This window comes from Nuphar pumila, chromosome 2, assembly GCF_984573655.1.
Source record: "Nuphar pumila chromosome 2, dmNupPumi1.hap1.1, whole genome shotgun sequence".
Taxonomy (NCBI): domain Eukaryota; kingdom Viridiplantae; phylum Streptophyta; class Magnoliopsida; order Nymphaeales; family Nymphaeaceae; genus Nuphar; species Nuphar pumila.
In genome coordinates, this window is record NC_143250.1 from 11658922 (window position 1) to 11675732 (window position 16811).

A 16811-nucleotide genomic window follows, 5' to 3' on the forward strand; every position below is an offset into this window, starting at 1 on the left:
GATCTTATTTATTTATTTCATATTCACTTGAACCAATGGTACAAAACTTGTAAGAATGGCTTCCATAAAAGAAAAGTGAACCAACACTAGTGATAAGTCTTCAAGATGGTGCAGATCAGAGTTGCCAATCGAGGAAGCGGGAGCGGGAAGCGATACGGGAAACGAAAGCGGGAAGCGAGGCACTTCTAAAATTTTAGGAAGCAGAAAGCGCGGGACGACTTAGGAGCGAACCGGGAAGCGTCTCGGAAGCAACCTAGGAAATGACCTAGGAAGCGAACCGGAAACAACCTAAGAATCGAAGAAGAAAGCGACATAGGATTCGAATGAGAAGCGAAAGGGAAGCGATTTTGGGATATGATTCCCAATTTTTATTGTTTTTTTATTTATTTTATGTTGATTGCCAGATCGTATACATGAATTTAGTGTTCATCATTGTAAAATTGGCTGAGCATTGGAGATTCGAGATATTGTATTTGTTGTTAATGTCCCTGCACACAAAGAGAATACCAAGAAAAAATATGCAGAATATATCTAAAACTCGGCACGATAACACCAATAAAATATCACACAACTAGCTTCATATGAATATGAATACTCAACTATAGGCACCAAAAGTAAGCGAGAACTAACAATAAGTTCACATCCAAACTGAGTATATCACATCCATACTACCACAAATATCATACATGATGATATCCAAGCCATCAATACAATGAGATGAACTTATCTCACAATGCCGATAAGAGCATCAAAACAAATCCAGGTTACCGCCTCTAGTACCACTTCATAAGCTTCACGAGAACTCAGCCAAACATGAATAATATCAACCCAAATCACGTATGTCTGACAGATGGTATACATCAAAACGACCAAAATACAATCCATCTGAGACCCAAACACTCACCGAATGGATTACATTAAACAAAAAACCAAATCTGGACATAAGAAACCTCAATATCCAAAAATCAATAGAAAATCAACCACTCAACTGATTGCCAAGATTTTTTATTAGAAAATCTTCTAAAAATGAGGGCTAACAAATCCACATCTTAATCGATAACAGGATAAGAGTTGGGTTGGGGTTATTGTCTACAAAGTGCCTTTTGACGTGCAGTTGGTGCACTTTCATTGGTTACAGATAACAGGATAAGAGCATTACGCGCAGAGCTCTTGGAAGGCATTGCTCACACATTGGCTGTTACTTGATACACTTCAAAGTTCAACCCCGTTGATGTACCAATTTCCATTGACCACATTTGAGCGTGGAGTCACAGGTTGTTGTTACTAGACTTAAGGATTGATGGAAAAACATTGAAGGTCTGAACTGAAGCAACTACAATGTTTTGATGCATCGGACAAGGGAAGAGGCAGGTTTTGATGGGTGTCAGCTTTCATGCTCATTTTCGTAAGAATGTCATGATAAAAAATCGTGAATCGCCGATTGGTGGAGAGAAGAGATGGAGAGAGGAGAGAACGTACCTGAACATCCTCATCGCCAGTCGGTGGAGGTCGTCGGACATCAGTGAAAGTCGCCGGAAGTTCTGGAGGTCGCCAGTCGGTGGCCAAATCTTGAGAGAGAGGGAGGAGACTCGGATGAAGCTTGAAAAAGAAACCCTAAAGCCCTCTTTTGCGTTTTGTTTTTCACGAGTTTTTCAAAATCTCCGTTTTGCCCTTATTAAAAAAACTCTTTCTTTTAATTTTTTTGGTAAAAAAAATTTAACAAAAGGGGGCAAACTTGTCCATCAAATAAATCGTACCCCTTTAAAGGGGTACGCACTTCTCTTTAAAGGGGGGACGCGTACCCCTTTAAAGGGGTACGCGCTTCCTGGTATAAATGTGTGCTTCCTCGTATGTTTTGGAAGCACCGCGTTTCGCGCTTCCGAAATGCGTATCGGGGAAGCGCGCTTCCCCTAAGGCATAGGCGCTTCTGGTAACTCTGGTGCAAACTTTTATCGTCCTGTAAGTGCGATAAAGAATTATGAGGTGTGGTTTTGGTTTATTAAAATATTGATATGATGCAAAGAACAAATTGGGATATATCAATGGAGTAAGAAACCGAAAGAGAATGAACCAAATTATTTAAATTGGGAGTGAAAACTAGCTTGTAATGGCTTTGCTTCTACAATCCATGAAACTTTTCATTGGTGAGACCTTTATGAGTTTGACACCGCGAAGAAAAATTGGGAAGCAATATCAAATTCGTACTCAAAGAAAGCAGGTAAGGCTAAGAAATGCAATGTTGTGGATCATCTAAGCCAAATCAGTATCAAGGATATTTATTACATCCTTTGGTAATCTTTTCCTACATAAATGGGTGGGGACTCATCATTTATATTTCACCTAGTTAAAATGCTCCACTCCCTATAAGGCATGCATACTGTTATCGGAGCATGAACTCATGAAAATAAGCTTATACATGACCATGTAGTCCTTTAGTTCTTCTGTTTGATTGAACTGCACAGAAGCTACAAGAGTTTTCACACACCTTACGCACAACACTCCCCCCCCCCTGCCCCGCAAAAAAATGGCAGCGGCAAAACTCCTCTAATTTTTTGAAGAGTCTGTTGTACCTAGATGGGTTTCAAGTTTAATTGTATTGGTTGCAAAACTAAGAATATATATACATATGATATCAAAAGTTGTGTTGATATTTAAGGAAGCTTTCTATTTATCACCTAGGCATTGATAGGAACAGTGGTAGATATAGGGTGTGGGTAGAAGTGCAAGTTTGGATGAGTTTGTCCTGTGGCACAAGAGACTGGCATCTTTTTAGCTCTACGTTGCAATTTTTGGTTTTCACTGGTAGTTTAGGTGGGTCAAAGCTAGTAGTATCGAGTCATGTACATGGGTGTGAAAGTTCTAGGTTGGCAAAAGGTCATGCTTTGCCATTTGGGTCCAGGGATAAAAAGTCTGATAGTCTTTTCGAGCTTGTACATTCTGATGTTTGAGGTCATTCGCTTAACTTATCCAAAGGGGGTTCGTCATATTTTGTGACCTCTATAAATGATTGTACAAGATATACATGGACGTATTTCATGAGGAATAAAAATGAACTTTTTGATATTTTTAAGAAACGTTGTGCCATGGTTGAAACTTAGTTCTCAATTAAAATAATGTTCTTTGTACTGATTCCGGTGGAGAGTACATTAGTGGTGTGCTTGAGAATTTTTTGCAGAAAAAGGGAATTGAGCATCAGAAGACTTATCCATACACGCCTAAGAGAAAGAATAGACATATTCTGGAGACTACTAAGAAACTATTCTTTGGTGGAAGCGTACCCAGAGACTACTGGTGTGCATGGCAATATATCATATTAATCGTATGCCCTCATAAATTCTTATAGGTATATCTCCATTCCAAAAGTTGTATAGTTATATCTCAAATTACAATATGATGAAAGTCTTTGGATGTACTTTTTTTGTGTTGTTGCCTAGTAGACATAGAGATAAGCTTCCACCATGTTCGGCAAAATGTTGTTTTCTGGGGTTTTCTCATGGGCAAAAAGGTTATAAGTGTTATGATCCTGTTGAGAAGAAAGTATGGATATCGAGGCATGTTGTGTTTAATGAGGACACTCCTTATTTTAGTAAAGTTGAAATTAAAGAGAAAGAATCATGAGTTATTTTTTATAACATTTCCTAAGGAGAGGGCAGTGGAAAGGAATGTGAAAGTCCAGGGGGAGGCAATTTAAGAAGACAATAGATATGGGCAAACCTATTCACGAAGGCAAGAAAATGTGGTTGGGATACCATTCTTGGATCAGATAGAAATAGAGGATGTAAGCAACTTAGAGGCCAATCTTGATTTTCTTCTAGTTGATTCAGATCACCCAAGATTAAAGTTGTGCCTTCATTGTCTCCACCTCGGGCACGTAGAAGTTCCAGCGTCTCTATGTCTCCTACTCATTTTGTATCATATGATTCCTTTTCCCCTTGACATCATGTTTATTTGGACTTTGTCTACTCCTATGTTGAGCCTAACTCCTATGCATAGGCATCTTCTAAAGAGGAGTGGCAAGAGGCAATGGCTGAGGAGTTTAGTGCACTTGAGAGGATGCATGCATGGGATCTTGTAGAACTCCCACAAAGTAAGAATGCGATTGAGTGCAAGTGGGTCTACAAGATAAAGACCTAAGTAGATGAGTCAATTGAGAGGTACAAGGCCAGATTGGTTGCAACTTGCAACAGGGTATAGCTAGCAGTTCAAAATCGACTTTGCAAAAACTTTTGCTCTTGTTGCTTATATGGCCACCATTAGGATCTATGTCACATAGGTGTGGGTATGGGTGTGGGGTTGTAGGTGGGTGTAACGACCCCAATCCAGACCCTTTAAAAATGCAGAATATATTTTTTTTTCTAAGAGTTGCGAAAACCTTCCCAGAGATCTGGGGTCCTCACAGTTCCACTTTCCATTGGATAGCCCAACCAACACAAACGAAGTTGCAATCATCATCCATATCCACCAACTAAAACTCTTTTATTAATGAGTAAGAAAATTTCAAAGACAAGGTTTTATTCAACTGAAAATAAAGTAACAATTGCAGAAATTAAAAGAACTAAAAGAAGCAAAAACAGAGTTACTATGTCATCTTCTGAAGCCGTCAAGCTCAAGTATGACTCTTATCCATCCCCAGATGCATATCCAACTTCACTGTTCACCATATCCTGTAAAAAACCAACAAAGTAGGGTATCAGAACCGAAATTCTGAGCACAGCTACTTCTAAAGAAACCAGGTGAGAAATAACATGGATAAGATTTCATACAGTGATTTGAGTGAGTGCAGATATAAAGTTTGCAATATTCAAATATTTATAACTACCAACAATTGCATATACTCACCAGTCAAGAACAGTAAAGCAGGGTCATATATCAAGAACTAAATAATCAAATCTTGCAGCATGATTTCACAAAGTAAATTATATGCTACTACCAAATCATGTCATGATATCAAGAATGATTCAAACATGCATGATCTAATGCATAACAGAAAAATGCATGATGATGTGCAATGCATGATTTCTTCTGTTATCTTTCATTTATGTTCCATCTTTCCATATGCATGCCCTATTAAATGCACACATATTTAAGTTCCTCTTTTTAATTACTGTGGCCCGCGGATACACCAAACGGGTACAATCCCCGAGGTCAAGTAGGTTCCCAAGGTAGCTTAACACACAATTTGTATTTTATTACTGGGTTCCAACTTAGCCCTCGACCGATATCAGGAAACAGCACCATCCATCGGAACATTAGACCTCCATATCTAATGTCGGGGACACAAGGGACACCCCACGCCCACATATGTCACTTCCTTGGTACCATAAACTCACAGTTGTGACTAACACACCACTCCCGGGTAAAGTGGCGGACTCTCCCTAAAACTGTGGCCAGGAGAAGAACCTCAATATCGGGTTCAGGGGCAACCACGCACACGGAGTTTTTGTATCCTCACAGTCTCCCCAAGACCGAATATCTAAGATTCTCATACTCCAGATGAGATATCCCAGAATGTATATTACACTGTTCTTATTCATTATATTTATTATTAAGTCCATTTCTTTAAGTTTGCAACACATGCAAAAGTAAAGTGAAAACCCCGCATCCTCCCTTGCAGGGACCCATTCGGGACTCCAGCCCGTATAAACCACTAGAACAGTGTAGTAATGTGTCAAACCATCTTATGTGGTTTTAGTGATGCAGTTAAAAACATAAGTAACAGAAAACCAAACCCACGGCTCTCCAGGCCGATGATGTCCATTTAGGCCATCGATGCATCACATAATAAAACCAAGTAGTGTTTACCCATAACACTATGCCAATAATGCCAAAAGCATATGCACTCATACAATCATAATTCGACTATATGCATGTCGTTTATTAAACAGATGCATTTCCTCTATGTGTGTGTCACCTACATCACATACAGATATAAATCAAAGTAACTTCTTTGAATGTGTGAGTGCATAACTCAAGTATTCTTACCCAAGAAGAATTATCAATAACCAAGTCATGCTCACATTCAAGGTTTCACAACTAGTATGATGAAAAGCAAAACAACATTTACATAATTACTGGCATAGACATCCCCTTTGATATCACAATAACCAAATGAATACACCTTAATCAAGTCATAAGTGAAAGGAAAACAAGCCCACACAGATGCAGTTTCATGATAGGATTATCATTTCAGTTCAACATGAAACAACCCTCACATATGCAGTTCTTAAATAATAATTGAATTCCTTCTTACATCGAAACGATTCTTTTATATGAAAATTTACACTTACACATTCTGAAATTTACACCTACAGCTCAAATTTATAATTCTAGCAATGACAATAATAACCAAGACATTATTTATATGTACATACATAGTCAGTTGGAACAGTTACTGACTTTAATTCTAATCCAAAACATTGCATAGTCCCTTTTTCTTTGTTCACTATAGGTCAGCAAAAGCAAGTCATTCTTCGATTGTAGGCATCCTTTAGGAGGTGAAGTGCATCATGTGATATGGATCCTTTATAACTAATTAGGAAAGCAAAACAAGGCATTTTTCTGCATGTAGGCTAAACTCCTAAAATACAACAACCAGTAAATTATAAACCCACACAATGTCAGGGAAACTCTTGATTTGCTAACCAGCAACTCTTATCTCATAACTCTAATAAGACCATATCTGCCTAGATAAAACTTCCAATGCCTAAGACAGTCCATTAACAACTTAAGAGCAATCTTTGAGTCGTAACCTAAGAAATACTCAAGCTCCAAAGACTGAGGATGCAGCAACCAATAAGCTGACAATAACTCAGTCAGCTATACAATTTAAGTGTAAAAATTGTCCATCACTCTTTAAAAGTTGGCTCAGAGAAACAATCTACTACTTTAATAAATATTTGCTTAGAACTTAAAACCAGAGGTGGAATTTGCTCATGCAGTTCATCAAGATACAAGGTAACTTCAATATATTAATACTACAAAAACTGCAGACTCCATTTCCATTTGTTTCAATAGGGACTCGATTTTTTTTAAGGCTTATCAAATTCAAATCAATGAAATGGGTACATGAATAAGCACAGGATCAGTTTTGTATATACAATTTTTCCAACACCTATCCAAAACATTGATTCTTATGAAATCAACAATGCCTGTGAATCATCTTAAATCAATCAATGCTTAGCATAAACCAACAACTCATGAAACTCTTACCAATTTATTTCCTAAATAAAACTCAAGATTTCTGTAGCAATTAACGTTGAAACTGGGCATCCTGCTGAAACAAAAATTTACTTGAACCAAAATACAGATTCTTTCATATGGTTTAGCACCCAAAATAAAAAGATTCTGCTTACCTCTTTCACTTCAGTATTTAGGTTATCGGGTTCCAAAACAGAAATCCCCCAAACTTGGGGTTATCCATTTCAAGGAATCGGAAACCCCACGACTAGGGCTAATCTGATACCACAGTCGAACCCCAAATCGTTTGGGCTAGGGATTTTTGCAAAATAGGGTTAGGCAAGAAAATCCCCAAATCGATTTGGGCCGGACTTTGCTTCAGTTTAGGGTTAGGTACAGTAAATTCCCAAATCGTTTGGGTTTTCGAAATGGGGTAAACAACCTAATCCCCAAATCCTCCCCTCAATCCCCTCATGGAATCGAACCCCTGTTCGATTCCTCACCCCGATTCCAAGGAGCATCGTACCTTTTTAAAGCTTTTCCGGCGATCGGAGGCTGAAATCACGTGGGTAAGGCCGCGGCTGACGCTCCTTGCTGCTGCCGTGACAGGAAGTCCTCGCCATGGCCTGTGGTGACTGTTGGTTGCCGCAGCTCGCCGGCGACTTCCTCTCCTCCGACGCGCGCACACCGACTGAGAGAGAGAGGGATAGAGGGAGAGACTGAGTAGAGAGAGATGGGGGACTGAGTGAAGAGGGCGAGACCCCCCCCCCCCCTCTCCACTCCCCCCTTTATCAGCCCCAAGCCCCCTCCTTCTTAGCCGAGATGGGGGGAGGTCGGTTACGCCCTGCGTAACCCCCCCTTCCCCCCCTTTCCTTTCCTGTTAGGTTTTATCGGGCAACCCTTATCGGGTTGCCCCTTTTTTTTTTAAAAGGCTGATACATGGGGCGCGGCTCGGGTCCGGACCCGAGACCCGTAACCCGGCCCCAAATCAAATATGGATCCACAAGTTGGATCCGAATGGATCCAACTGTGGATCCTCAGATTAATTTTTTTAAAACTTAAAATTTTATTTATTTATTTATTAAATCGAGGTTTAAATCGATTAATCCTAATTACCCCCTTTATGGGTCCTAGATCCGAAATATGGATCTAGGCCCAATTTGAATTATTTTATAAAATTTTCGGATTTTACAGTGGATGTATATATATATATAAAAGGTTGGATAGGCCGGACTCACCCGACCCGTTGAGCCCCGCCCCACCTCTCTCTCTCTCTCTCTCTCTCTCTCTCTCTCTCTCTCTCTCTCTCTTGTTGGGCGGTGGCGGAGCACGGCAGAGGAGGTCCTCTCTCTCTCTCTTGTTCTTACACTCTCTTTATCATTCTTCCTCATTGAGAAGGGAAGACTCCCTCTCTCTTGCCCTCTCTCGTTCTTCCTGATTGAGGGGAGAAGACTCCCTCTCCCTCACCCTCTCTCGTTCTCCTCCTCTCTCTTTCTCGTTCTTCCCGATTGAGGGAGGAGAGAGGGAAAGTCTCTCTCACTGTGCCTGTTGAGCTCGGATCGAGCTCAGGCTCAGCTCGGTCTGTTGTACGAAGCCCTTACGAGCTAACGAGTCAGGCCGAGTCAGGCTCGGTACTTGACACAAGTTGGGTCCGCACAAGGTCGGTCCATGCTTGGGTCGAGCTCAAACCCGACTCGTGACCGACCATTTTGGATAAAAACCTGGGTGCGGGTTGACCGCACCCAAGGTTGGGGATGCACACGAGCTGAGCTTGGGCTGGCTTGGCTCGGCTCGAGAACGAAAATTGGTTGTTCAACAGCCTATGCCCGGGATCGAATCGAATCGAGCTGAACACATTTATAAAAAAAAATCAAAGTTTTTTTTAAATTCATGTCAAAAGAAAGAAACGTAAGTGGTGGGATTTGAACCCAAGCACCTTTTAAAAGAGTCCAAAGACTTACCCACTAAGGTAACCTATTATTGTGCTTATGTAAAGAAAAATAATATACATATATAAAATCTAATTTCTTTATATAACTATGTGAACCGAGCTTAATCGGGTTTATCAAGCCTAACCGAGCTAGACTACCTGTTCAAGCTCGGCTCATTTATGTGTACTGAGCCTAAACCTTTGTTCAAGCTCGGCTCATTTATTTTTCAAACGAGCTCGAGCATAGCCCGAGCTAGCTCAGCTCGTTGTGCATCCCTACCCAAGGTTTATTGATCGCACTAGGTGCTTGTTCAAGCTCCGCTCATTTATTTTTCAAACGAGCTCAAGCTAGGCTTAAACGGGTCGATCCCGAGCCCGAGCTAGCTCGGCTCGTTGTGCATCACTACCCAGGTTTTATTGACCAGACAGGATGCCGCACCCACATCATGTCGCATCGACAGGGGTATGGCAGCCTATTTGGCAAGTCCATGTGACATAGATTAGGGCCCTGCTTGTTGCTACGATAAGGCAATGGAATCCCTGGCAGTCAGATGTAAAAATGCATTCCTGAATAGTGACTTAGATGAGGTGTATATGGAGTTGTTGCATGGATATGTAGACGCTCAGGGTAGATTTTGCAAGTTAAGGAGAGCCTTGTAAGGGCTTAAGCAAGCACCCAGAGCTTGGTACAAAAAATTTAGCTTAGCTGTGAAATCGCTTGATTTTGATCCAAGTTATCATGATCCTACTTTGTTTGTATGCTCCATTGTTCAAAAAAAGTACATCTTGCTTTTGTACGTTAATGATACGATCATCACAGGAGATGATAAGCAAAAAATAGTTGATACCAAGAAAAGATTGGCTGACATTTTTTAAATGAGGGATCTGGGCCATCTAAAGTACGTTCTTGGTTTAGAGGTTGCATACTAAAAGATAAGATTCGGAACGAGGAAATACGTAAGAAGGTAGGCGTTGCATCCATTGAAAATAAGATGAGTGAGAATCGTTTACGATGGTTTGGGCATATTCGGCGAAGGCCTAATGATGCTCCGGTTAGAAGGATGGAGAAATGGAAAAATATATTAGCTAAAAGTGGTCGGGGTAGGCCTTAAGAAGACTTGGATGGAGATGATAAGAAAGGATATGAATGCTTTGAACCTCAGGACATGACAACAACAACAACTACGCCTTCATCCCAAAACAATTGGGGTCGGCGATATGAACCAACAAAGAAAATCATTCTGGGTCTTCCACATGAATCCTTCTCCTCCATTCATTTCTATCCAATGCCATGTCCTCGGTGAGGTTCAAAGCATTCATATCCTTTCCTATCACCTCCATCCATGTCTTCCTAGGCCTACCCCGACCTCTTTTAACTAATATATTTTCTCATTTCTCCATCCTTCTAACTGGAGCATCATTAGGCCTTCGTCGAATATGTCCAAACCACCGTAAACTATTCTCTCCCATCTTATTTTCAATGGGTGCAACACCTACCTTCTTACGTATCTCCTCGTTCCGAATCTTAGCTTTTATTGTATTTCCACACATCCATCTCAGCATACGCATCTCAGCTACACTCATTTTTTGAATCTGATGTCTCTTGGCAGCCCAACATTTCGTACCATATAGTAAAGCGGGCCTAATAGTCGTCCTATAAAACTTTCCCTTCAACCGCAATGGCATTCTACGATCGCACAACACTCCAGTTGCACTCTTCCATTTCATCCACCCAACTTTTATCCTATGATTTACATCTCCATCAATGATTGGGTATAAATGATTGGAGGAGAAGGATTCATGTGGAGGACCCAAAATGATTTTCTTTTTGGTTCATATCGCCGACCCCAATTGTTTGGGATGAAGGCGTTGTTGTTGTTGTTGTTGTATACTCAAAGACAAGGCTTTCCTTTGTTACAACATAAGTATGCAATTGATCTTATGGTAAAAGCTAGACTCGTAGATGATTCCAAGAAAGTCACTAGTCCAATGGAAGCAAATGCTAAAATAAGAGCCATTAATTGTGAAAAGCTTGAGAATTCGGTGATTTACATGCAACTTGTGGGAAGTTTGATTTATTTGACCATTATCAGGCCTAACATCACTTATGCAGTTCAAGTTGTTAGTCAGTTTATGAGTTCTCCCGCTTCAATCCATCTTGTTGCAGCGCTTAAAATCATCCGGTATATGCAAGACATCATGCACTTTTGAATGTTCTTCTCATCATCATCTACTAAAGATCGTCTTTAGACTAGCGGATTTTGTGTTTTCATTGGGAGCGCTTTGATTTCTTGGAAAAGCAAAAAGCAACATGTTGCTTTGTCTACTATAAAGGTGAAATATAGAGCTATTGCTCAAGTGACAGCCGAGATCATTTGGATAAGATGGCTTTTAGAAGAATTTGGTGTTGCAGAATGTGAAAGAACCACCTTGTATTGTGATAATATGAGTGCAATTACATTGCAAAGAATCTAGAATTTCATAAACGGACAAAACATATTGAGATAGATTGTCACTTTACTAGGAGGGCGTATGAAGATGGAGTTATATCCTTGAAGCAAGTGAACTCAAAAGAGCAGCTAGCATATATTTTTACCAAGAGTTTGGTTCTTTTGCATTTTCAGACATTTCTATCCAAACTTGAGATGATTCCCTTAGCATCATCTCAAGTTTGAGGGGGAGTGTTAAAATATGAAACCCTTCTTTATTGTACATATTATTCTTTAAGAGGGTAATCCTGTAATTTTTCTTTCCTTGTATTGTAATCATGTTATAAGGGATTTTTAGTCTTTGTACCCGTAGGGTATGGGGGTCGACCCCTTTTATTGTTGTATCTTCTTATTTTTCATCTAATGAAGTGCTACATCTTGCTTTCTCTTTGTGTCGTTGCCCTCTTTCCTTCTTTCTTGATTTTCTAATATGACTTGAGATTTAGGGTTGCTAATAGTAGATTGGTATTGATTGTTCATATATTTCTCTAAGGCACACGGAGGTTTCTCAGGACTACGTCTAGAATATTGTAAACACGTATCTTAAGATTCTTCATCAACCACAACATTATTGATATTTTCAACACTATAATAATTAACATTATGAACATCCATGCATTCATCACAAACATTAGAATCAATATTCTTGGACAAGAGGTCAAAAAAGAAAGAGTACTTAGTTTCTTTCTTAGGCTTTTTCAAATCATAATAAGGTTCCTTTTCAATAAAGATCACATTTCTAGAAACATATATTTATCCATTTTGAGATCAAAACATCTATATCCCTTTTGTTTTTTGGCATAGCTCAAGAAAACATAGGGTATAGCTTTGGGAGAGAGTTTTTCGCCTGTTATACAAAACAAAATATTTAAAACCAAAGGTTCTAAGTCTGTGATAATCTAGAGTGATTTTGAAAAGCTTTTCAATAGGTGAGATACTTTTGAGTGAAGTTGAGGGCAATCTATTAAGGAGATAGACAACGGTCAGTGCAGCTTCGACCCAAACAAATTTTGGTACACTGTTTGAAATGAGTAATGTCCTTGAAGTTTCAACAATATGTCTATGTTTTGGTTTTGCAAGTCCATTTTGTTGGTGTGTGTGGGCAACATCTTTGGTGAGCAATCCCATTTAAGTCCAAATACCTTTTAAACTCATTTTATAAAAAAAATTCTGCTGAATCTGAGCGAAAATTACAAATATTGTTTTCAAACCTATTCTTTACAAGATTATGAAAGGTTTTTAAAGTATTAAAAACTTCAGATTTATGCCTAAGAAAGCAAATCCAATTATATCTCGTAAAGTCATCCACAATGATAACATAATAAGCATATCAACTATGTCACAGGGATTCGGCTAGCAGGGTGCCACACCCGCGTCGACGCGACTCAACACGGGAGCGGGTGCGGATGCGGTCAACCCAATCCTGGGTGCGTTGACCGCACCCAAGATCATTTAGGTCCATTTTTTTTGGATTTTTTTTTTTAAATTGCCCTATGAAATGGGCTGCGGAATTTTTAAAAAAAAAAACTGCTGACAGCTGCTGCTGCTCCTGCCTTTTCAAAATCCTTCTTTTTCGTAAAGGATTTTCTCTCTCCATAATAAATGATAATGATGGTGGTAACCTTGCTCTCTCTCCATAATAAATGATAATATGATGGTGGTAGCCTTGCTGGCTATTAGCATTCACTGTTCTCCTGACGAGATAGAAGCCACAGTAACCAAGATCTGCTCTTAAGCATGAGCTTGTTACAGATCGACGTGGCCTATGAAGACTAATAAACTTGTGAAATAAAATCTCACAAACCAGCATCCAATGCTAGGGCTGCAAATGGATTGGATTTGTTTAGATCTCTAATCCAAATCTCACATATTATTCTTAGACATGGATTTCAAATAACATCATATTGGGGTTGTACTCAGATCTACATGACCTGGTGCGCTATCATGCAGCTGTATATAAAATGAAATTTGAAAAAACCCGCGTCGGGGGAACCCCCGGACCCCCTTATATATATATATATATATATATATATATATATATATATATATATATATATATATATATATATATATATATATATATATATATATATTACATTTTTGCCCCTGCCACACCCCCGCACCCGGGTTTTTTGGAAGTGCCGAATCCCTGCACCCGCGCCCATGTGACATAGCATATCAACCTTAGATATAATTGGTGCGAGACCCCAAACATCCGAATGTATCATTTCAAGAGGTATTGTAGACATAAATGTTCTTTGTCCAAAAGGTAAAGCTTTCATTTACCAAGAATGCAATCGATACAATGAAAATCCTTAATATTACAAAAATTTTCCAAACTTGGAAAGTGAAGAAGCTTTAAACACTTTGATGTCCTAAACATTTGTGCCATAAATTTACATCAAAATTTTGGGCATTACAACAAAATGCATTCTTAATGAATAAAGAAAATTCATTGTAGAGGCCTCCTCTATGGCCTTTCCCAATGAACTTTGACTGGCAAATCTACACGTAACAACCATGTGATGAGATGGTGACCATATAATCATGGTCAGTGATTTAAGAAATGGAAAGTAAGTTTAAATTTAATTTTTGAATAAACCTAACATTAGGTACACAAAAACTATGGGTATTTTCAAAATTACTTGTTCCCTTAATGTTAAGACAAGTCCCATTGGCGGTGAAAAGAAAATAAACTCTTGAATCATCATGACATTCTCATAGAAAATCCTTGTTTTGGGTCATATGAAAAGATGCAACAGAATCTAATAGCCAAAGAGTCATACCAGGAGGAGAAGAAGAAGAAATAGCTGCCCCCATGAAGGATAAGAAATCCTTGAGAAGTGGTTAGAGAGCTTAAGTTGTTGGAGTGGCATGTTCCCAATAGACGTAGCTCCATTATCATTTCCCACCTTGGATTCTTCATATGTTCCAACCGTAGCAACTTTCTTGACCTTTTTTCCTTCTTTTTTCAACTTGGGGCAATAGGGTTTAGTGTGCCATGGTTCATTGCAATGATGACATATGATCTTTTTACCTTTATATTCATTGTTTTGTTGTAGAAGTGAGGGGACTTGTAGGTTTTGGTGTCTGAGCCTAGTCTAGATACACTAGAACGGAATCTCCTCCACTCTTAGGCTGTCCAAAATTCTTTAATCTATTCTCTTCCATAATTAACTTCTCTAATGTCTCACCAATGGACGGAATGCTTCCTCTATTTAACAAGGATGCCTTTACTTGATCAAATTCCGTGAAGGTCATTGATAAATTAAAAGAATTGATCCACCTTAATTTGCTTTTGGTGAAGCTCTATATCAATTGAGCATTGAGGTTCCAACATTGAAATTTTATCCCAAAGTTGAGAGAAGGCGCCATAATATTCTCTAACGGTCATCTCCCTTTGTTGTATGGTCTGAACATTATTTTGAAGGTGGCAATCGTAGGCAATATCTCTCAAGGAGAACATCCTTTTGAGAAAATCCCATGCTTGGTTGGCATAATCCAATTTAGCAATATTTGAACACACTGAGACATCCACACTTTTAATGAGACACATCATAACCTTTGAGTGGCCCATCTTCGACTCCTTCCATTTATTCTCGTAGTTCGTAATGGCTTTAGTCTTCTCATCTCTTTAAAGTTCCATTGTCTTCTCATTCACAATTTTTGGATTAGATGAGGCTCCCTTTTGGAACCATCAACTAATCTCCACAAACCTCTTCTATATATATGGTGTCTCATGGAGTTGGACCACACCACATAATTGGATGAGTTGAGTTTGTAAGGAAGAACATTGACAACTTCCTTGCCGTCCATGGCCATGAGAAAGAAGAGAAATAGAAGAAAAAGGATGTGAATGAGGAAGGATGAAGGTAAAAGAGGGACAACACGATCACAACAAGCTCACAAACACACACGAACCATGATCACACAAGCTCCCCAAGCACCACGATCGCACAAGCACATCAATCAATATCATCAAGGATCAAGAGCCCAAGTCTTTGATACCATGTAATGGAAAGGTACACAATAGGAAAGAGCACAAATGCCACTTATGAGCAAGAGCTCAAGTGCAATAAAGCACTCGCAAAGGCACAAGAGCACACACTCACAAAGTAAAAAATAATATTTTATTAACTTGAAAATGCATCAAGAAGAATGAATGAGAGATACAATGGGGAGATCCCATTATATATACAAAAGAGCCAAAGGGCTAGCTAGTCTAATGGCTAGTTTGACTCTATCCTAGCTCTTAAAATACAAAAAATAAATTATAAAAAAATAAAAAATACATTAAGTTCCAAATACAATCTACTATAACTAATATGTACATACATATATATATATAATATACATATATACATATAACATGTATATACATACATAATATATATACATATGAGGAAAATACAATATTTAACGGGATCATTTCTGTCAAAAAAAAGCAGGATCATCATTTAATCTTCCAGTTGTGACCTAGTGCACATTGTTAACAATCAATTACACTGTCCATCGACCTAGATTTCTCAAAAATCCGAGTTTGGAGCATTACAGTGTATCTCATTTAAATATCGTAATGTCAAAAATCAAATTTCACGCATGTAGTTTTGGAGCATTTGAGTGTATCTCGTTGATAAATGTTGTAATGTCACCACTCGGCATTTGGCATGATCAGCAATAGCTGGTTATGAGAAATGTTGGAAAGAATCCATCAGACTGTTTTTTATGATAGATGCTTTGTAATTTGATGTTTATTCATTCAATACATACACCTCTAAGGGTTTGCCTAACCCAGCTTGCCTACTAAAAAAATCCTGGATCATAAATTTTTTTAATGTTTAGGTAATACCAGCCGCTTAACTTGAAACATTTCAACCTTAATATTATAATATACCAAGACATGCACACGGTAGCCCTGTTCTTTGCAAAAAAGAGAATGAGTATGTGATGTTTCACATGCATATCTTAGTTCATTAGATTTTGAATTATATTGAAATTTTCAGCAAGTGACAAAGTAAGCCAATTTTTCCTATTTGCTCTGAATTTCAAGTATTTTTGAAGTCTGTGCCATGGACTCACCTTTCACAATTCAGATCATTTTATGTCAACCCAGATATGTGGTACATTCTTCAAGTGTCATGCTCTCCCACCCCTAAAACTATAGTTCTTGTTAAGGATCATTATACACTACCACAGACTGATGTAAATTCATTATG

At 38.8% G+C, this 16811-nt stretch overlaps 1 protein-coding gene across 2 annotated transcripts in view; it reads right to left on the reverse strand.

Annotated features, from left to right (window-relative positions):
- The window catches only part of LOC149844763 (lecithin-cholesterol acyltransferase-like 4), a 62048-nt gene that overhangs the window by 21696 nt on the left and 23541 nt on the right, over positions 1 to 16811 (reverse strand). The window lies entirely within an intron of this gene.